The sequence below is a fragment of the Manis javanica genome, chromosome 3 (assembly GCF_040802235.1).
Source record: "Manis javanica isolate MJ-LG chromosome 3, MJ_LKY, whole genome shotgun sequence".
In the NCBI taxonomy this organism is placed as follows: domain Eukaryota; kingdom Metazoa; phylum Chordata; class Mammalia; order Pholidota; family Manidae; genus Manis; species Manis javanica.
This window is the reverse complement of record NC_133158.1, coordinates 20948496-20970273: the sequence shown is the minus strand read 5'-3', so window position 1 is coordinate 20970273 and position 21778 is coordinate 20948496. Positions and strand designations below refer to the sequence as shown.

Genomic DNA, 21778 nt, shown 5'->3' with positions numbered 1-21778 from the left:
TCTTAATAAGTTTACCTCTGAACGTGTGTTTTGTTAACACAATCTTCTGGACCATAGAGCATTGCTTGAGCAGAGGAGCTCTCTGCAGTCTGCATGCTGACATTCTGTGGTGCACTCTTCACAGTGTCCTGGAAGCCTCATAACCACAGACTTCTGGGGCACCCACTATGCATGAGCACTAAGTCTCAGTAAGACCTAAACTAAGGAACAGTAAGCTGCTTACATCTACATCTGAGTAAGCAAGTTGATGATATAGCCCTGAGAGGTCTTATTGTCTACTGGAATCAATGCTGCTTCAAATGTAGAAAGAGAGCAATGACATTTGGAGAAATACTGATGCCCAAGGATCCTGTCATCTCCTCTCCTGTTCTTACTTCCCTGCACTAGCCAACCACAAATGTGAAAATAAGAAGAGTGAAACATAGGGCAACCCAAATGTCCTGTTCCTTTCAATCCTTCTTTATCAATAAGCCAAAAATAGGGAGTATTAGTAAAATGTATGCATGTCAAATTAAATAACAACAGCCAAGTCAGCTTTGTACAGCCTTCCCATTGTTCTGAGAAGGACAAAAATACAGATGCATCAAGAAGATACACAATACAAATTGTGCAATTTTGGTGATTCCACACGTGAGTTAAATGCTTTATATTTGCATTTAAAACTGGCATCGCACAACATAAAGATGCGTAGTAAAATTCTTGACATTTTAAATTTTCCTTTACTTAGAAAGTCATTAAACAGCAAATAAAAATTACGACAACTCAAGAGAGACAGACTATGGAAGAAAGGAAAAAGGTTTATTTATATATAATTTTTTCCCTGTGTTTTGAACAAGGGGTCCCGTACTTCTATTTTGCACACTTTGTGTCACAAATTACATAGTCAGCCATTAGCTGTATATGAAATGCTCTGGTTTGCATAGAGTAAGAGATCTTTCCTTTGCAATCATCTGAGTAACATTATTCTAAGTTTCCACCCTCATTTTATTATGTATGTTTTCCCCACTAAGGATCCTGAAAATGTAAAAGCCAGAAATGTCCCCAAAGAAATGCATTTACCTGGTGGTCAAAACAGGATCAGCCAGTCAAAATATGAGTAATGCTCATTTCAAAGATTTAGCAATCTTTGATGAGAGAAGTTAGAATTTCTGTCTCTCTCTCTCTCCCCAGCACTGGTATTTCTGTTCAAATTATTCACTAACCCTTAAATGGAACTTACTTCTATCTGGCATTTTTAACATCTCACTTGTTAACTTTCTGGTGCTTCTATAATTGCATAGCTGCATGTGTAGTTCTAGTTCCTACTACCTGGGGTGTCAGATACATTAACAGTCATATTGGAAGTTACAGTTTATAAGCTTCTCCATCTGCTCAGAAGTTTTACATGCACTCATGCTATAACTGGGATATCACCTCATTGACTGGAGTCCCACTTACAGTTACTTATTTAGTCATTTAAAATGGCTGATTGGGGAGAGGGCTGCTTTACCAGCATTTGATTACTAAGTTGTTGACATCCATGTCCAAATCATGCCAGTACTTGTCTTCCCAGTGATGGTGATAATTTGGATAATAATTTGAAGATCATCAAGAGTCACTTAATTTTAAAATAATTTAAAAGTCGTCTTTAAAATACTTCATAGAGTGGGATCATTCCATAATTACTGAAGAAACAATGTAAGGGATTGTTTTATGGGAAAATACATTTGGGAACCTATCATCTTGGCCAAAAGATGCAAGCAAAAGAAAACCATATCTTACTCACTATTTTCAACTTCAAAAATATTTTGATTATACTGATTGTATCCTGCAACCTTTGCAGTAATTGGAGTTGGTTGAAAGAGAAAATATGGGAGTAAGGTACTCACACACGGTTATTTTATAGACGATGATAAAAATTCATAAGCAAACACATGTTTGGGATAACAAGTAGCAAAGTCTGATTCCCTACAACTATAATACCCCAAAGAAAGTTCCATCAAGTAAGTGCTTTAAATTTTTCTGTCTGACTTAATGGCAATGGTGGGCATGGGGGAGGCAGCAGAGGAAGCGGAATATTTACTCTGGCATAGTCAATGAAAATGGCTATTAATTTAGAGCCTGCCCACCAATCAACCAACTGTCTAAGTACAATAAATGTGGAATCACGTGCTGCAAGCCAGCCTTGCCCTTGATTCACTAAGAAGTGGTGTTATTTGTTTGCTACATTCCCCATAACAAATTACAATAAATTCAGTAGCTGGCACAATAGAAATGTATTTTGTAATGATTCAGGAAGCCAGACCTCCAAAATCAAGGCATCAGCAGGGTTGGTTTCTTGGGACTCAGAGGAAGAGTCTGTTCCATAGTTCTCTTCTAACTTCTGGTGATTTCTGGAAATCCTTGGATTTTCTCTGGCTTGCAGTTGCACAAAGCTGCTCTCAGTCTCCATCTTCACAGGGCCTTCTCAGCTCTCTGTCTGTCTGTCTTCACATGGCATTCTGCTTTCTGTGTGTCTAAATTCCCCTCCTTGTAAAAGGACACTAGTCACTGGACGAGGACTCACTCTAATCCAGTAAAACCTCACTTTAATTTAACTAATTATATCTGCTACTTGACCTTTCTTTCGAATAAGGTCTCTTTCACAGGTACCTGGGGTTTGGACTTCAACATATCTTTTGGGGGTACATGATTCAACCCATAATGCTTTTCAAATTTAGTTGCATGGGTGAATCACATGGGCAGTTAAAAAAAAATACAAATCCCTGGGTATTGCACCCCAGAGACTCCAAACTAATCAATACGAGGTGAAGCCAGGGCATCTAGATATTTAAAGTCCCAAGTGACTATAAAATGCAGCAAAAGTCTCAGAACCCCTACACTAAAGGATTCTAGTTACCAGTTTCTCAAAAAGGTATTTTAGTATAAAGAAGTATATGTTTCAATGAGAAAAAAAATCTCTTTTCCTTTAATCATTTTGTGAAAATGAAAACAAAAACAAAAACAAAAACCTGAAAGTAGGTGATAAAAATGAATGTCATGTTATCAAAAAGAATTTTAGAAACTTACTACACGACTTGCATCCATTCAATGCACATTTTAAGGTACGTGTGCTGTGTCATGTGAGAGGTTCAAGGGTGGTTGTGAAAGCTTAGCAATCAGCTGCTTTTCCAACAACCTCTGGAGGAAGGAAAGGGTTCATTGTGTTTTGGCTAATTGTGATGGGGTATGGAAATTATTTCTTCCTTGAGATACTGCTCAGGGATTTCCAAATAATGGAAAGATCTTTTTATTTATAAAATGTTCTACAATTAGGACAGAATGTGTTACTTTCTGTTGTGTTGTACCTATGGTTACTCATATTAATGCTACATTAAATTATTAAAGAAAAAAACTTCCCAGTGGATAAACTGGCTGAAATGTAAAACTATTTATATTTCCTTTTCAAATTCTGTTAAGACCCATTTGAGACAGATGCCTCTAAATGTTGTCAAAAAATTATTTGTCATACTAGCTTGTCGGCTCAGTCTGATCTGATGAGAGCAACTAAATCAGAGTAAACTTGTTTCCCTTGCTTGTAGCTTGGTTTTTTACACATTGTTTTTCTATACAGTATTTTGCCTGAGCTTACTTTGTATCATTGTTATGGACTGAATTTTTGTGCCCCCACCCCTAAAAAATTTCATATATTGAAATCCTAACCCCCAATGGGATGGAATTAAGATGTGGAGCATTTAAAAGGTGCTTAGGTCATGAGGGTGGAGCCCTCAAGAATGCAATGTGTCCTTATAGGAAAAGATAAGAAAGCTGTGGGCTCTCCTGCTCTCTCACTCTCTCTCTCTGCTATGTGAAGGTACAACGAGGAGACACCATCTGTAAACCAGAAGAGGGCTGTCACCACAACCCAACCATGCAGGCACCCTGCTCCTGGATTTCCAGCCACCAAAAGAGAGAGAAATAAAAGATGTTGGCTGTTTAAGCCACCCTGTCTATACTAATTAATTATAGCAGTGGAGCTGATGAAAACAATCATTATTTTCATTCTTTGTACTTCATCTGGGATATTTCTTCAACTAATACTGGGCACTCTCCATTCATAAAGAAACAGGTTTTGTTTTTCATTCTCAAAAGAAAGGGAAGAACTTTCTTTCACTTAAGTTCAGACAGTGCCCTTTGTTCTAATACATTGGCTGAGACTTTTTTAGACCTATAAAGGATTTCAAAGATACACATAGAACGGAAGTCCACTTTCAACATCAATAAATGTACTATGGTCAAAAAGTTAGCATCATGATAATATGAGCAGAATTAAAATATACATATGTAAAGAATGTTTTCTACATTGTGGCATGTGAAAACAGTCTTCATTTTTATTCCAAGAAATGTTGGCAGTCTTGGGGAAAACCTTTTAGATAGACAGATAAAACAGATACTTAATGAAACCCATAATAAAAGTTTGGTGAGGTGAATTAATGAGAGGCAAGTCATTTTGTGAAACAGTCCATATTTTTAGTGAAGGAAGATAGGTACATGATAACCTATTTTTTTCCAAAACAAAAGACAGTGTTATTTGCTTTAATATTTGGGTTAAAAAAGAACACAATAGAATTACTATACTGGAAACCTACATTGCTTGTGTATGGTCACAGACACACTAGGGTAAAAGGCTTTATCTATAGTGATCTCTAGAGTGCTATGTAACAGGTTTTCAATTCAAGAGCCAGGAACTTCAAACGGGCTCATTTCTTTCTCAGGTTGCAACCACCTCATCTTTACCACAATGCAATGGCTACCAACATTTCTACACACCTGCTTTACTAACTTCCTTAACCTTGTCTGTCTCTCTTCCAAATTTCCATGAAATCTACCTTTAAAAAACTGATCAAGAGGAGCCACTGATCAAAAGGAAAAGCAGACAGGGGCCAGGGGGTCACTATCTCAGCTCTACCATCAATGAACTGGGGAAGTTATATAATGTTTCTGTGCCTTAGTTTCTTCTTCTAGATAGGAAATTAACATTCATTGACATTGTACTCTGAACCAGTCACGGTAAGCCTAGAAGAAGTAATTCAAAGTTGAAATCTGTGATTTCATAACTACTTAAGTGATTCCAATGTTTTTAACTTTCATTAGTTTACATCCTTAAAGTATGGGGTATGCAAGCAGACTTAGCTATCAGCATTAAAGGTTTGGACCACATCCTAGCCAAAGTCTCATCTGTGGACCAGCAGCATTCGCATTGTCTAGGAGCCTGGTAGAAATGCAGAGTCTCAGGCCTCACCCCAGAACTGCTCAATCAGAATCTGCCATTTAATCGGATTCTCAGCTGCAGACACATTAAAGTTTGGAAGTGGTAAACTAGATAGGTAACAAAATCCGATTAAACAAACGGAGGTGTACACAGTGCAGAGAGTCTGGCATTAGACCCCTGGATTCAAGGTCAAGCTCTACTACTTATAGCTTGTGCAATCTTTAAAGAGAGAGTTTCCAAAATTAGAGGTCACTTTCCTGTGTCTTAGTTCCTTCATCTGTAACAAGGTGGTAAAACAGAAGTTACCTCATGGAAAAGGTTTTTATAAGAGTTGCAAAGTACCCCATATAAGCAATTAAAACAGTGCCTGGAGCACAAGAAGCTCATTCAATCATTAAACAAACATTTCTGCTATACCTATAGCGTGTCTCAGATGCATGCTGGGAGCTGTGAATGAAGCAGTAAACAAAACTAAGTCCCTACTTGTGTAAAGCTTACATTCTAGTGAGTGACTGTGGCCACACAAAACAAATGTTCAACAGATGTCATGTAGGGATATATTCTATGAAATAAAGAGAATGACAGCACAGCTAGTGTACACAGGAAGTCCTGCAAATATCTTCAAAGGAAAAAACAATGAGTAGACACCTAAATTAGTCATATTTGATTAGTATCCAGGGCTAAGTTCCAGGCACAGTGCTAAGCATTTTATATATTTATGTTTCTAGGATCTTTCAGTCTCACCCTTCCACCAGAAGAATGGAGAATTTGCTTGAATGATGTTCAATAGACAATTGTACATTTGAGGTGAAAGTTTCATGGGGGGATTTTTGCCTCTATCATCCAGTTATTGCAACAATCTTATTTTTTTACTCCAATTTGGATACTTAAAACTTATTAATACTCTTTAGTCTGACTCAGAGAACCTCCTGGAATTACCAACTCTAGCAATGCAGGTGACAGATCTGGATATTCAACAACATAATCTTTGCATCTATGTATCAGTTAGAACTTTTGGACAGTAACACGGCCATGTCCATATGAGTTGCCTTTCGACCTAGGAAACTAAAAGATTCCACACATAGAGTCTTGTTATAAAAATAGATATGTTTAACTTAGTAACTTGGCTACATTCCAATTTAAAATTTTATCTATGAATGGCAATCTGTGGATTTAGCAAATACATTACTTTTCCTTTTGCTTCACAATAAACAGACAAAGAAATAATTGTCATGTAGTGTCAGTGGCATGACACAGCTTCTATAGTCCCACATAGATGGGGCATCTTCATAATGGGAAAATGATCTCACACTTGAAAGTGCTTGGATATAAAAGGTACCATATAAAGAGGATGTTATTATTCTTAGTTATAATACCCTAAAAAAAAAAAACGATTTGCTATCTAAATGGCTGTTGAAACTTAACTGCAGAATTGCTTATAATGCTACAATCAGTTGAGGCCAAATTCAATAAAAACTCCATCCGGCATTCATACTGAGAAGACCCACATGTGCCTTTAATTTTTTTTTTTTAATTTCCTGGGCTTCCGGCCCAGAAATTGGATGGAAATTTTATTTAAACCTGCTCTTGTGTATCAACTTTTGGTAAATGTCAGGTTTTCAGTTGACTCACATTATGCTTTACATTTTGAGCAAAGGGAGAAAATAAAATGTTGCATATCTCTCTAAATATATATTTATACACCCCTTACCTGTTCTGACTAGGAAACCATGGCTCACACTAAATGTTCATCATTACTCCTACAAATTTAGGATGTTCCCCCTTCTGCTGCAACCATAGATTAGAAATTCCATTAAATCTCTTTCCAGCACTAATCAGTTTTCACCCGCACAGACAATGTAATCTGAGTTTGGAAATGACTAATAATTTGGAGAGGGTGGTGTGGGGTTGAAGTTTAGATTTCTCTTTAATTTAAAGGAGCTTCTCTCTTGTCTTCCTCCTGTCATTTTGCTGCCTGGGGCCAGCTCCCCTTCCCTGATGAAAATGCTCGTTCCCTTCCCATTAGACAGGATATATATGTACATATTAGAAAGAAAATGCATTATGAGACATTAACTTGAAAATATTAACAGAAGAGGCAGTCCTGTGATGGATGTAGGCATGGCAGTAATTGCACCTGCTAGTTGCAAGGCATGAGCATAATTTGCATGTAAAGTTTTCTCAGTTCCTTCCAGAACACACCAGTTCTACTCAATAAAACATTTTGTCACACTCAGGAGGGTTGCCAACGTGTTCCCAGATTGCAAGCAAAAGATTATTTACAGTAACCAGTAATAACTGAAATGGCCATAAACAACCTTTCCATACCTGCTCTATTTTTTTCTTTTACTAAGTAGAGAAACTAAGGAGCCCAAATTTACTACAATTTAATTCTGATGGGAAAAAGCACATTATTTTTATTTATAGTAGTGTACTCTATCTATCTTTGCCTCCCACCTTTAAAAACATAAATAAAACCCACTTATTATTTTATTTTTAAAATCCAGCCATTACTCTATGGGGGACAATTTCCAGATAAAGTGAGAGACTAGGCAAAAATGACCGACATAAGAGGAAGTTACCCAGTGCATCCCAGGACCCTTCTGTGTCTCCTGGGGAAAGAGCATCACTGTGGAAATAGTTCTCGGGGAAACGCTTGCCTTGTCCCAGCCTTTAGAGAAGTATCTTTCTGCCAGCAAGGTTTGGGGCCCTGCATGTGGTGTTTAATATAGTGAGCAGTGCCCAGCATCTTACTGACCTGGGTTCTGCCTCTTGTCTTTAAAACCCCTTTAAGGAAAGTTTCTCCTATAATTCAAATTCTATGCTGAATTGCATGGGACTAGGCAGGAACACTTATTTCCAGGGGGGCTGTGGGGTGAGTAGGGGGAAGTAAGAATAATACGAAGTAATCAAAACAGCCATTTCACTTAAACACCTTCAGGTTCCCTTTGCCCAGGATGTGCCCTTGATGAGGGGTTTTCTCTCTCTGACAGCAGGAATCACAGGGAGAGAAAAGAAGACATGGTAGTAAACCCTTAAGTCTAATTAAACAGACACAACTTGGTATTTTACTATAAAGGCAAACTAAACTTCTGATAAATTTTAAAAACAATGTCAAGGAATTATTAAATTCACCTCCAATTTCGGTCTTCTGGGAAAGTATTGTCAACAGGATCCTAGGATGTCTAATTGTGAATGCACAAATATGCATACATAAGCAGAAAAGCTGTAAATACTTTTTCTGTAGCAACTTTTTTCTCTTGACAATGGTGCCAATTTTAATTTTAAAGCGGATAAATAAGAAGGGTTCCCAATGTACTAGATACCGTACAGCACAATTTGAGTGAATTAGTGAATTCAGTTTGAGTGAATTAATTCAAGACCTCCTCTTGAAGGTCATTTTACACCAATACTAGATGGACCTCCCTCTCTGTAGCGGCTGCTTTATATTACACTGTAATGTCTCCACTGTATTTTAATTATCCACTCTCCTTAGAATGCACAGGTAGGTTGTTTCCAATTGAAGTCAAGACTAGCTTAGCTGTTCAGACCAAAGGTTTAGGACTTCCACAAGCTTTCAAGTCTAGGTTCTTCAACCAACCACCTATTCAGTCAAATAAAGGTAAGAACTACCTCAAAGGTCCTTGTACAACTGCGATTATTCCTCTAACTCATTGTGGCCTTAGGCAAATTAATTTCCTCCTCACTAAATCAGGATACAGTAATGGAACCAGGGTTGCTCTGGGGACTCCATGAACCAATTCACTCAAATCGCGCAGTACAGTACCTGGTACATAGGGAACCCTTATTATTTATCCGCTTTAAAATTAAAATTGGCAGCCTCTGCGCACTTGTGCGAGCGCGGCTGAAGGAGGCTTTTCCAGAGGGGAAACTCCTACCTGCGGGCCGCTGTGGCCCCGGCTCCGGCGCCGCGGGCCCGCCGGCCCCGAGCCCCTCGCGTCGCCGCCCGGGGCCCTGCGGAGGCGGACGCACGTGGGCGCACGCGGCCGGGCGCACGGCGGCACGGGGCCCGGTCCGGCGCGGAGGCGCGAGGGCCGCCGCCGGCGCGAGGCGCGGGACCCCGTTGGCTGCTCCGCCGCGCTCCCCGCCCCTCCTCCCGCCCCGTCTCCCCTCCCTCCGGGGCGGGCGCCGGAGCTGGATCCCGAGCTGCTGAGGCGCGGGCAGCGCTCTCTCGGCGCCGGCAGCGGCCACAGCAGCCTGGCGCGCAGCAGCGGCGGCGGGCGGGCGGGCGCCGCGGGCTCGGCCAGGACCCGCGCGGACCGGGGCGCTGTGGCGCAGGCTCGTGCGGGCGCGCACGGCGGCTCCCCAGGACCCGGCCAGCAGGACTGTCTGGCCCGTGGAGCTGGCGCCCGGTGAGCGGCGGGGACGAGGTAGGTCGAGGGTGCCCGGCTCCTGGCGCCGGCGCGGGGCTTGGTGATGGGCCACCTACCGGGGCAAACTTGACGCACTGGCTTCACGGCTGCTCATCCCCAAAGTTTGTTTCGGGGAATGCACCCAACGAGTCGAGGATGAAAAATGCTTCTCTCAGCCGATTTGCTTTGGGGAGTTTTTTTGTTTTTGTTTTTTTTTTGTTGCCTCCCTCCCCCTGCTCCCTTATAGGATTAGTTTCTGGGATGGGAAGACTCCACATGCCCAGGGCAAGCGTGGGGAAATGTGAGGTGGGTCACTCTGGTTTGCCCTTAACGCAGCGGATTTGGCCAATGAAAGTTGAAAAAAAAAAAAGTTGTGAAGCGTAGGGAAGCTGAGGAAGAATGCTATATCCATGGTGCAGGGGGTGGAAATGTGCTAGTTTTTTTTTTTTTTGACAGAAACGCCTTCCTAGTCCCCAGCTCTGAAGGAAGCCAGAGTGGAGGACGATCAGCGATCAAGTTTTCTGAGTGACATTTTCTTTACATTTTAAAATCTGCAGCCTTGGATGGAATTCCCCCCCTATCGTTTCTATTTGCCAGGTTTTCTCTGACCGGCTATAGTCTAGGTTTCTTGAGCTTGAACCCTGGTCTTGGCTGCTTCTCCGTTCACTAAGGAGCCCTGGGAAGCAAAGCAAGCAGGTAACAATATAAGGACCGGCAACCAGGAAATGCCAGCTGGGCACCCCAGGTCCACAGCATCTACAGTTACTGTAAGGGTTGCTTGAAATGAATGAATAGCTTCTGGGCTCTGCTTCTGCAGAGCTCGCACGGCTTGCCAATCCGTTTGCCCTTCCTTGTATTGCATTTGCTTATTGATGTACAACAAGGAGATGCGCCCAGAGGAATGATTTAATAATAATCGGTGACCGCGGTGGTGAGTGGAGCAAATCTGCGATCTGAGCCAAAGGGAGGGGTACCGACAGAGCTCTGAGAGAGGGATGGCGAGTCTCAAATCAAGACGTGGGGAAACAGCTAGAGGAAGCAACAGACAGGAGGTGCATGGTGTGCAGGAGGGAGGTCAGGAAACCCAGCTCATATGCTGAGTAGGGAAACCCAGAAGTAATTTTTAAATGATTAAGCAAAAATAACTAAAAATAAAAAAATAGAAAGACTATATGTGCTGTGGTTTCTCTCTACCCCCACAGAGATGAATGTCACACTAGCTGAAAAAGAATCCTGATCTGTAAATAGATTAAAAACAGGAATTAATCAGAACAATGAGTCAGAGCCCTTCAGAGATTGAAAGGAGTAATTGCCTTTGAAAGAGCTATTATGTCTCAATATCAAAGTCAAATGTGTTAGTTTTGCTGTGCAAGCTGTGTTTACCAACAGTAACATGACTTTGGCTGCAACAGCCTGGCATCTGAGTTTGTGTTTTTAACCCTTTGAGGGTCATGGTACTAGGGAGGAAGGTATCTTCAGGTTAATATCCATATGCATTTGAGCATCATTTGCAAAATGCCTAATATATCCCAGTCACTGGTTGCAGTGGATAGGTTCTTGTAAATGTTGTTTGTAGAAGACAGTGATAAGGTTCACCTTTGCTGATGGAAATACGTTTGCTTGTACATTATAAAAATGATTCAGAAATTAATAGTCTTTGGATGCTTGCTTGAAGTCACTTGAGAGTCAACATGTGGTTTGAGGAACCCCAAAACGATTAGTATCCACCGGGAAATAGAAAGAATTGCTATAGATTTTTAAAAGATAAGTGGGGAGGTTTGAACGCATATGCATGGTCCTTCTGTCTGAAGATGGGTAACTGGGGCATGGTGTGGCTAATTGATTTGCAGGGTGATAGATTCAGGCAGTAGCCGCCTCAGTTGATAACATTCAGCCCTATGTCCTACTCACTATTTGGATGTCATTGATGTCAGCCTGAAGACATGAAGTTCATTTCTTCAGGAGAACTCTAACTTTTAATATCCTTCACAACACTACCAGAGAGCCCAACTATTCCTTAAAATGGCAGCAAAACATTTAAAAGGACCAAAGTGCTGAGCAGTTTCAATTGGAGCAAAGATTAGCTGAGGACAACAAGCTGTAGCCTTTCAACAATAAGCTGTAGCCTTTCCGTTGCTGATTTATGTTCAGTTTTATCACTGGCACATTTCATATATGCCTAGTTATTACAAACGAATAGCCTGTTCACTCTGCTAGCAAAAATATATTTCTGTTATATAAGTTCCAACTCCTCACACACTTAGTGCACATCTTCCAGCTTTGTTTTTACTGCATACTTTAAGTCTCCAACTTGAAGTTCTCCATAAGTCTTGATATGCTTTGTGCTGAGAAATAGTATGTAGATCTAATTGGCCCTTTCAAACTGCAAGACCTATATAATCACTATATTGTGGAAATACCACCAAACAGAAAAGCATGGGATTGGTGAAATGTTCTTTTTTCCAATCAACATTAGTAAGTTATTAGCAGTAAAATAATGTCGACTATATACATTGGGAGATACTCAGTTGGCGGGAGGATTTGTTGATTCTATGTGTGTTTGCTTGCTTTTCTGATACAGTCATCATCACCAGTTGACCTTTAAGCCTTTTGATCTAAGGGACTTTGTTTCTTTGAATTTGAGCATCTCTCAAGCACTCCCATGCCTTTAATATGCATTTATTAGTCATTTAACACTAGTGGACAGTTCCTTTCTTACGCTTGGCAGTACTGCACTAGATAATACACTTATTGCAGATATATTTGTCTATAATTAGAGTGTGGGACCACAGAATAGTTTAAGATAGAACATTTCTTTGAACTTGAGGAGTAAGACATCTAGGTCTCATCTAATTTGTGTAAAAATTTCAGAAATGCATCAAGGGTACTAAGTGGGTTCTGGTCTGTGGCTCCCAACCCCCAATTTGTCTACAAAACACAGTGGACCATATCTTTTGAAAATGTGCTGCAAGAGGAATTCACTCCCTGGTTGAAACTTTTTATGCCAAGTTTCAATCCATAGTAGGTTTTTATTTCTCCTCTTTTATGTACAAGTTATAAACAAGAAATAAGGGTTTGTAATAGAAGTGCTAGCAGAACTTTATAGCATCTCAAACAGCTCTGCTACTTGGAATGTAAATATTTGTAGAATCTTTACTGTGCAAGAAGCTGCCTTGCAAAAAGTGAGAAAAAAATGACTTTTATTAAGTAGGCTAAAATAATTCACAAGATATCCATATTCCTTATTGCAGACATATTGGCATTTTAAGAAATAGGTTATGTATGTTACAGCAATTTCGAAGCACTCTCTTAGGTGCCTTTATAACTCAGATTGTAAATTTTCTGTGTTCTAACACAGGATAAAAATCTGTCCCATTTGTTTTTCTAACTTGCTTGGCTTTGATTGCCTTTCAAATGCTAAGAGATGAGATCTGTAATTCAAAAATTTCAAAAACCGCTTTGATTATATTGCTCATAAATGAGCCTGTCACATACTATTTTTAATAAGATAAAAAATTCTTGGTACCATTACAGTGCTTTCAATATTCTTGTTTTGGGAACCTAGTACAACTCAGATCTCATGTGCCCTTTTTATTCTCACTCTAAAATAGTTCTCAAATTTGCCTACTTCCCTCCATCTCCACTGACATCATCCTATTCCAGGTCACCGTTTGGGAAAACTGCACTGTCTCCCCTGCCTTCTTTCCTGCCTCCTCCCTCAAATCATTCTCTGCACAACAGTCAGGGTGCTATTTTTTAAATGTAAGTTAACTTATTACTCCTCTCCACAAAGCAGTTAAGTGGCTTTCTGTCGCATGCAGAATATTCACTATTTTCTGCAAAGCCCTGTGTCCCTCCAAAATTATCTTATGACATGCTTTGGGAGCAAGAGCTTCATAGGCTTTCTGTTATGCCTGCAGTTTTGTTGGCCTCTTTTCTACCTTAGGGTTGATTCTGTCCCTTTGCCTTTTAGTGCCCTCCAGGATTTACCCCTAAACACATGTGCAGACACACGTGCATGTGCATGCGCACACACACACACACACACACACAAATAGGCATTTTGACTACTGCTCACCCCTTTGGTCACAATTTAAATATTATTTGCTAACAAAGGTCTTTCTAATTTCCCTTGTCTAAATTAGGGCACCTGTGTTAAGCTTTTTCTGTTCATATCCCCATGGCACTTATCACAACTTAGAACTCTTTCCTTATTTAATTCTTATTTAGTCTTCTTTAAGCATTTTGTAAGAAGTTATCATATCTGCTTTACTTACTATTGTAAAGCAGCTCCTATCACAGTACCTGGCCCACAGTGGAGTTTGGTAAAGCCATAAAAACTATACTTTTTGTGGGTTCTGTGTTTGCAGTGTGCTACTGGAGCACTCCTGTGGCCAAGGATCCTGTCCGGAAGGTCCATATTTAGAAGTCTGTAGCTGACTTTCACAGCATTCCCTGTGTCACTTTACTCATGATCTGGTATGTCTCTCAGATACCTGCTCCTTCAGACTCACTGTGTCAAAATGAGATTCATCATTTTTCTCCCAAGCGGATTCCAATCTAAGTGATCACATCTTTCTTTAACTTTCATCCTGATTCTCAAAGCGTGTGGCATCAGTGATGTCTGGCACCACCCACCTCCTCTGTCCGTGTAGCTTAGTCAACTGATGAAAAATACAAGAACATCCATTTAGGTTACTATGCATCAGCCTGGGGACTAAGCACTTTACTCTCTTTACACTTCTTACCTAAATGCAACAGATTAAGAAACAACCTCCCTCCCCCTTACCTTTCTTATTCCTGTCTTCCCAGCATGTGGTGCCCTATTAATCCATGAGCGGACACCTTGTGTCATGGGACTCCCACTCCCTAGAGAAAAAAATGCTACTGCTGCAGCCTTGTCTGTGTGGAATTTCTTCTGCTTAGTTCTCCACCTACCATACTTGATGTTCCAATTACAGGGGTTTTCTTTAACTTTTGAAAACTCAATATGACACTTCTGGTTTCAGGGTCCTCATACCATTGGCTTCTATCCCAAGCCCCTTATTCCCGTCTCAACTCATCTCTACCCTCAGTAACTGTTGTTTTTGCAAGGAAAGCTCTTTACTTTCAATCTTACCATTTTTTTGGATGATACCCACTCATCTATCCCATCTATTTATCAGAAAGCCTTTAATGTCCTGCTAGGCCAGGTTTGAGCTCCATGCTGTCTGCCCTCAGCTATGCTTTAAATTTTCTTCTGTAGAGGGAGGATAGAATAGAATTTAATTAATATTGTACAGTTGTTTATTATCTGCGTTTTCTGATAGTTTGTGGGTAGTGTGGCACACACATACTAGGTAGGATCTTGGTAAATATGGAATGAAAGAAAATCTAATTTATTTTATTCACATGCAGTTCTATAGTTAGGGTTTGTATTTTGTTGGACTAAAATTATTTTAGTGTATAACTTAAAGGTTTTATTGTATTTTGCTCAATTTCTGAGTGACAAACTGTTAATTGAAAACAGATGAATACCTTGATATAGTCTAAATTTAAAAAATTCTGGACAAACATGCCCTAAAGATAACGTAAGCATAAACTAAAGATTGTCAGTCTGGAGGGCTGGTTGTAGATGTAACTGGCTTACTTTACTGCAGGGGGTAATTTTAAATTCTTGAAATTAATTTTTTTTATACAGAAAAATATTGGCATATGAAAGAAATTACTGTATCACAACAAATCAAAAGAACATCTTCCTAAACTCTAAAACAGTTACGTATAAACTTGGGGTGGGTGGAACCTTGTAGGCACTGAACTTTCTCACCAACCGTCCTTCAAATAGAAAGCCCCTTTTACAGCACTGAAAATACTGTAGTTCTCTTTCACTGCTTCCCAATGTATGATCTTTTAAGAAACATTAACTGTTCTGTTGAAATAATAGCAATTCCTTGACCCTTATAAGGCTTTCTGAGTTATTTGTGCTGGTGAAACTTGGTAACTTACATTTTTTAACTTTTTATTTTAAGATAATTGTACTCACAGGAAGTTGCAAAAACAGTATAAAGAGTTCTGTATGTCCTTTACCCAGCTTCCTCCATGGTGAAATTGTATGTATCAGTATAATATCAGACTAGGAAATTTACACTGGTGCAATACTGTTAGCTCTACCATAGACCTTACACAGTTGTCGCCATTTAAAAAGATCTAATAGCATGAGTCTGTGTGTAGCTCTATGCAGTTTTATCCCATGTATAGATTCATGTATCCGTGATTTTAATTTAAAGAGCAAATATCCTGAGAGCTGCCATTTCCACGTAAGCATGCACTGATGTAATAGTTTTGCAAGTGTCTTTGAGGCTTCAAATATTCCACTTCCACAGACCTTTTCCCATGCAAATTGTGTTCTTGTTCTTCAATATCATGAACTCCTTCACTTTGGAATTGCCTGTATGTAAAAGTTTCTATGAAAATGGAAGCCTTAGCATTTTATAAATCAGGATGTGACATTTCAGTGGTTCTCTGTGGTCACTGGTTTAGGATTCTGTCTTGACTTTTCATGCTACTTTTAAAAAGTTCCACAACTAAGTATGTTTAACACTGTAATCAGGCTTGGACAGGATTTTTGTGCCACCAGGGCAAAGATCCAGTTGGCCCTTGTGCTTTCTAACAGGCTTACTCCACTTTTATTCTTACGTAGATATAGTCACTCTTTAAAATAACACATTGCAGGTAGTAATGACCCTTTTCAGGCAATTAAAATCAACCAGGACTGTAACATAGCTAGTGATCCAGTCTGATGGCTGCTATGCAGCCGGGCTGACCACCTCTGTGAATATAAAGCAGCAGAAAGTTGCTGATTATCACTCATGCTTACTAATTCCAGTGAATATTCTGAAGTCTCTGGAATACAGATAAGACATTTGTACTGATGTCAGTGTGTACAAGTCAGTGCTTCCTTCCTTAGCCGCCCACTCCCTTTGCGTACGAAAGCATTCTCATTTGTATATATTAGACAGTTTGTTATTTTTCTTAACCATTCTTCGTGTAGCTTCAGTAGTTCGTTCTTTTTTCTCTAAGTAATATCAACCAAGAACTGTGTGCATCGGCTGTAAAATTTGGAATTTGAGACTTGTAGGTTTAAAGTTTCATTTTTCACTTCCTCATAACAGTCAATAAGATTTTTCTCATGTGCAGTGGAGAAATATGTATATTTATGCTTAGTCCTACTTAGTGGGCCTGTTATTTCACCAATATTAAACAGTAATTACCCCTATGGAGTTGGCTCTGTAGTACTTAGTGGCAGCATTAGTCTTTAAAAAGAACAAAAGGATCTCAATTTATGGGTTTTGTTATATTATGAAAGAAACCACATATTCTGTGAAGATGCTTAAGAAAGGAGGGAATATTTCCATACAAGGGGAAGGTCTAGAACATAGGCATTATTTGTTTTGAATCTAAGAGTACCCTAATTGTCTGGTGCTATAAATGTTCTTGCATTATGACTTGCTTGGGAATATCTTTTGTCATTTTTCTAAACATTATTTATGGGGTTTTCCTCCTGAATTTTGTTATTTTATTCTCCTATCTGTTTATTAATAATCTAATTATTTCTTGATTATTCTTGCCCCCCTCCACATTGACCGGCCATTCACATACACACACACACACACACACACACACACACACACACACACACACACACACACACACACACACACATTCTCTCTCTCACAATACCCAAGACATAGATGAAAATAGGGAATAGAATTAACACCAAATCATAAAATTCATAAGGTATAAAATATAAACATTCCGTAAGCATCCAAGGAGATGAAAATAAAACCAAACATGATAGGGAACAGTTGTGGATTGCATATAGTAGTAATATGTCCTTGTTATTTATAGTCAGTCCATTTCTTCTCCCCCTTTGTATTTTCTGCATCTTCTTTTTCTGTTCCTTTGCTTAGTTTTCTGTCTTGCTTTAGGGTCATATTTTTGAATTGATTCTTCTGTACTGACCCCTAGTGGGTAAATATTTTCAGTTGTTTCTAATTGGAAAGATTACATATCTTGTTTGTAGGTTTGGTTTCTTCCCCCCACCAACACCCTCATGGGGATGAGGAAGGCAACCATAAAATTTATCAAGTTTGATCTTCAGGAAAAGAATAACCTTAGAAAAAGTTAAAGCACCCATCAGTGCTGTGGGGCTGTTTCTCAGCACTTTGCATGGTGACTTGCTCTTCCCTTTAAGCAGGGAATCTATTTCCCTCCCCCTTGAATCTGGCCTATTGAATTTGAGTTTTAAAATGTGGCCAAAGTTATGTCATCCTGAGTTTTCAGTCTCAGCCTTGAGATGCTGGGAGCTTTTATTGTTTTCTTACCGCCTTGAAACCCACCACATTAAGAAACCTGGGCCAGCCTTTTTGAGATTGAGAGGCCACACATAGACAGAGCCAATAGCCAATAGCTAGCCAGTAACTAGAATTGATAGTCACAGGAGGGAGGCCATCCAGTCCAGTTAAGTCATCAATGCCTGCAGTTACATGAGTGACCACGGGCAAGACTAGCAAACAAACCACCCAGCTGAGCTGAGGTCAAATTCCGAATCATCAGTAAATAAACTGTGTTTTTAGGTTATTAAGCTTTCAGGTAGTTTATGCAGCAGTCACACACACAAACAATATTATAATTCAAAAAACCCACTTATGAAATATAAGTAAATAATTAAAATTGGAGGTCGAATTGTTTTGTTGCTTTATAAATGTATCAGTCAGATTTTCTTTGATAACAAATAATCTGAAAACCTCAGTGGCTTCTAAGGACAGATATTACTCGCCTGAATTACCTAAGAGCTGTGGGTCAGCCGTGGTCAGCATGGCTCAATTTCAGTTTGTGGATTGACTGTGTGTCTGCTCTAGTTTTCATTCTAGGATCCATGCTGAAGATACAGCTATACAGTGAATACTGTGAAACTCTATCTAGATCCACAAATTTAATGCCAACATACCCACCCATGTCTGCTTGGAATATCAGCTGCTGATGGCTCACCGGTTCATCCTTCAACAAGCATTTCCCTTTGCACTGGGTATTGTTGCAGCCAACTTTATGCCTCCTCTTGGGTGTTGGTTCATGCCAGTGTCTGGCTGATACCTGGGCACAAAAACCTGATCTCCTTGACTTAATTTAGGACTACTCTCAAGAGCATTCCAGTCCCCCAAAGCCCTTTAGAACAAGCTGAGTCCTCAGTTGTAACTACTTTAAATTTTAGGGCCCCCATATACCTGTTTGTGCTGTTTTACACTCCCTATAGCTTCTGCCTTCAAGCGTATTCTTCAGTAAACCTAGCTCATCTCAGGATTTGTTTTAGGGGCCTTTAAGAAAGGCCCTTATCTGGGACATATTCTTACAGCAGAAGGTAGAAACCCGAGATGCTTAATTGAACTACTTTCATTCAAAATTTTGGTTAGGATTGATCATATATCAGGTTTTTCTCATATCAGGACCCATAAGGGAGGTGGACAAGAAGTGAGTGTTTACAAATAATAATATCATCTACCATAGTCTATGTCCCTTATTCTCTGATGCACAATACATTTCCAGTCACATGTACACACATTACACTCACTCCCTGCACGAAACCTAACCCCTCAGTGTCTTGCCTGATCATGTCATCAGGATGAAAGTTCAAGGTCTTATAGTCTTTACATCTTAAGATAGAAGTACAAAAAGCTGAACCAGACCATTGCTAGCAAGTTATATAGTTTCTGCTGGGTCCTGGCATGTACCTCAAATGTTGATATATTATTGACAAATTGCATGTGTGAGACAACGGTCATACACATGTGTTCCACATGGATGTCAGGGGATAAAGAAGGGATATTTGTGAAAAACAATATAGTTTACTTATATGATTAGCTATTACCATAATAATTCTACACAGAAAGCAACCAGAAAATTTCATTAACCTGAAGCAAGAGGAATTTATTCATCTTTCACTTCTACTGTTTGGGGCAGCTCTGCTGAGCTCAGTTGGTCTTCCTTGTATTTTTATGGATCAGCTAGCAACTGGCAAATCTAGGCTGAGCTCCACTAGATTGTTCAGGCTTCACATCTTCCTGGCTCAGGTATTCCCACATCTTCTTTTGGAGTACAGGCTGAAGAAGAAGCTCCTTGGTGGAAACTATTCTCATGCCAGTTGATAAAGCCCGAAATAACAAGTGGAATCATGCAGTCTTTTAAGTCTTGGCCTGCAACTGGAATATTATCACTTCTGCCAAAGTATGTAGGTTGTAACAAGAAAAAAGGTCAAAGAGAAGAGTGGGGAACTATCTGCCCCATTCATGGGAGGAACTGCAAAGTCACATGGCCAAGGGCATAGGTACAGGAAGGAGTGAAGAATTTGGCCAATAGTGCAGTCTGCCATAATACCAAATCTCACATATGTTAAGCACTGAAAGTGCCCTCTACATTTTAGTTGCCTTTCAAATTAAAAACAGGAAATGTAAAATGTCACTTTATTTTGTGAATGAATTATAACTCTCTAATTTCTGCCTAAGTGAAGGAGTCTTGTGTGAGGCCCAGTAATACACAGAAGTGGAGAATATAATGAAAGCACTCAGAGAATGTACCGTTCAATTGGAAGAACTGACATGTCTGTGGAAATCTAGTGAATAGTATCAGAAGTTTTATCTAGTAGGAATGTGCATGCTTCCTAGTCAAACAAACTTGTCTGCCACTGACCTTGAACACATGGACTCTCATAAGCCTCAGTTTCTTTGTCTGAAGATTGGAATATTTGTGCTGGTTGTATGGATTTATTGTGAAAATTATACAAGTTCAGGCCAGGCCCCTAGGAAACTGAATGCTACTAGTGTCTGTGGATGTGTGTTGGTGTCCTTATTACTCACATATACATTTTATATATATTCATAGAATGCTAGAGACATGGTATGTGCTGAAAGATGAGAGACTTGGAAAGGATTAAAGGAACTAAGGTGACTATAAAGTAAAATGATTAGGAAGGCATCTGTGAATCTAGGATTAGGCTGGATCTATAGTGAGTGAAGAACTGGAAGTCAAAATACAAGCTGTCTGGTTGATAAAATCTGTCCTGGCAAGTTCTTGAACCAGTGAGTCATTTCCATGCTAGTTGTGGTTGAGAGTGTGTTGAGTGGGATAATTTGTGGGTGTCTAGTAGAAGGCCTTGATTTCAGTAGTGTCAGATATTACCAGAGCCAGAGGTGGATCTGATCTGAGGCCATGCCCTGTTAGGAATCAGACATATAGGAAGCTAAGGAGGGAGTGGATCTAGGTAAAATCTTCATCAGTAGCTTTTATTTTTGTGTCCAGAAATTCTTATAAAGCATGGCATCATAGAATACGTTTTACCAGTGAGGCCAAAAAGATTCATAGAATGTCTCAGGTCACATAAGAGGTTAATGATCTAGCCAGAAACAGAATCTATATTTCCCGTGTCTGGAACCAATGTGTTTTTCACTCTGGGACAGCCTCTACTTATAAGAAAAATTTATATAACTGTGAATGGGAACTATTGCCTTATATGCCATAGTGATTGTGAGTGAACTTTTCTACTCATCTCAGACCCCAAGTGGACCCACTTTTCTTTCTATATATAGGATTTCATCTGTAGGACTGAAATTGAGTTCACTTTTCAGGACCTCTTTCAGCTTCCCTGTTTAGCTTAACTCTTTGTCTTCCCTTCTTTCTAAAACTGTTTAAATCATAGACTCTTTGGTTGGCTCATTTTCCTTCTTCCTTATATGAATCAATCTTTTTTCCCCTATATTCCTCTTCATTGTTAAATGAGGAACACAGAAAGTAAAAAAAATTTCATCTACCAGTGACATTTTATGTTCTGTTGCACCTCTTTAATTCCCAAAATCCTTTTGATAATTTTCTTTACTTCTGTCAAAAATCACACCCACCTTTTTTTAAAATTGTCTAAAGATCTGTGAAGAGATCTTAACCTCATTATCTGTGCTTTATTGCTGGTCAGAATTGACTGAGAACCATTTCCCTTCAAGATCTTATAGTCTTTACATCTTAAGATAGAAGTACAAAAAGCTGAACCAGACCATTGCTAGCAAGTTATATAGTTTCTGCTGGGCCCTGGCATGTACCTCAAATGTTGATATATTATTGACAGATTGCATGTGTGAGACAATCATACACT

The 21778-nt window shown here is 39.5% G+C and overlaps 1 protein-coding gene across 4 annotated transcripts in view; it reads left to right on the top strand.

Annotated features, from left to right (window-relative positions):
* The first annotated feature begins 9268 nt into the window (after positions 1–9268).
* CNTN3 (contactin 3) overlaps positions 9269–21778 on the top strand; it is a 367094-nt gene continuing 354584 nt past the window's right edge. For 2 of the 4 annotated variants that reach the window (XM_073230921.1, XM_073230922.1), the window contains exon 1: positions 9269–9621. The gene's annotated coding sequence lies outside the window, so the exon portion shown is untranslated. Of the gene's footprint in view, positions 9622–10059; positions 10300–21778 lie in introns of all 4 variants that reach the window. The other 2 variants (XM_073230920.1, XM_037019362.2) reach the window with 2 other exon arrangements.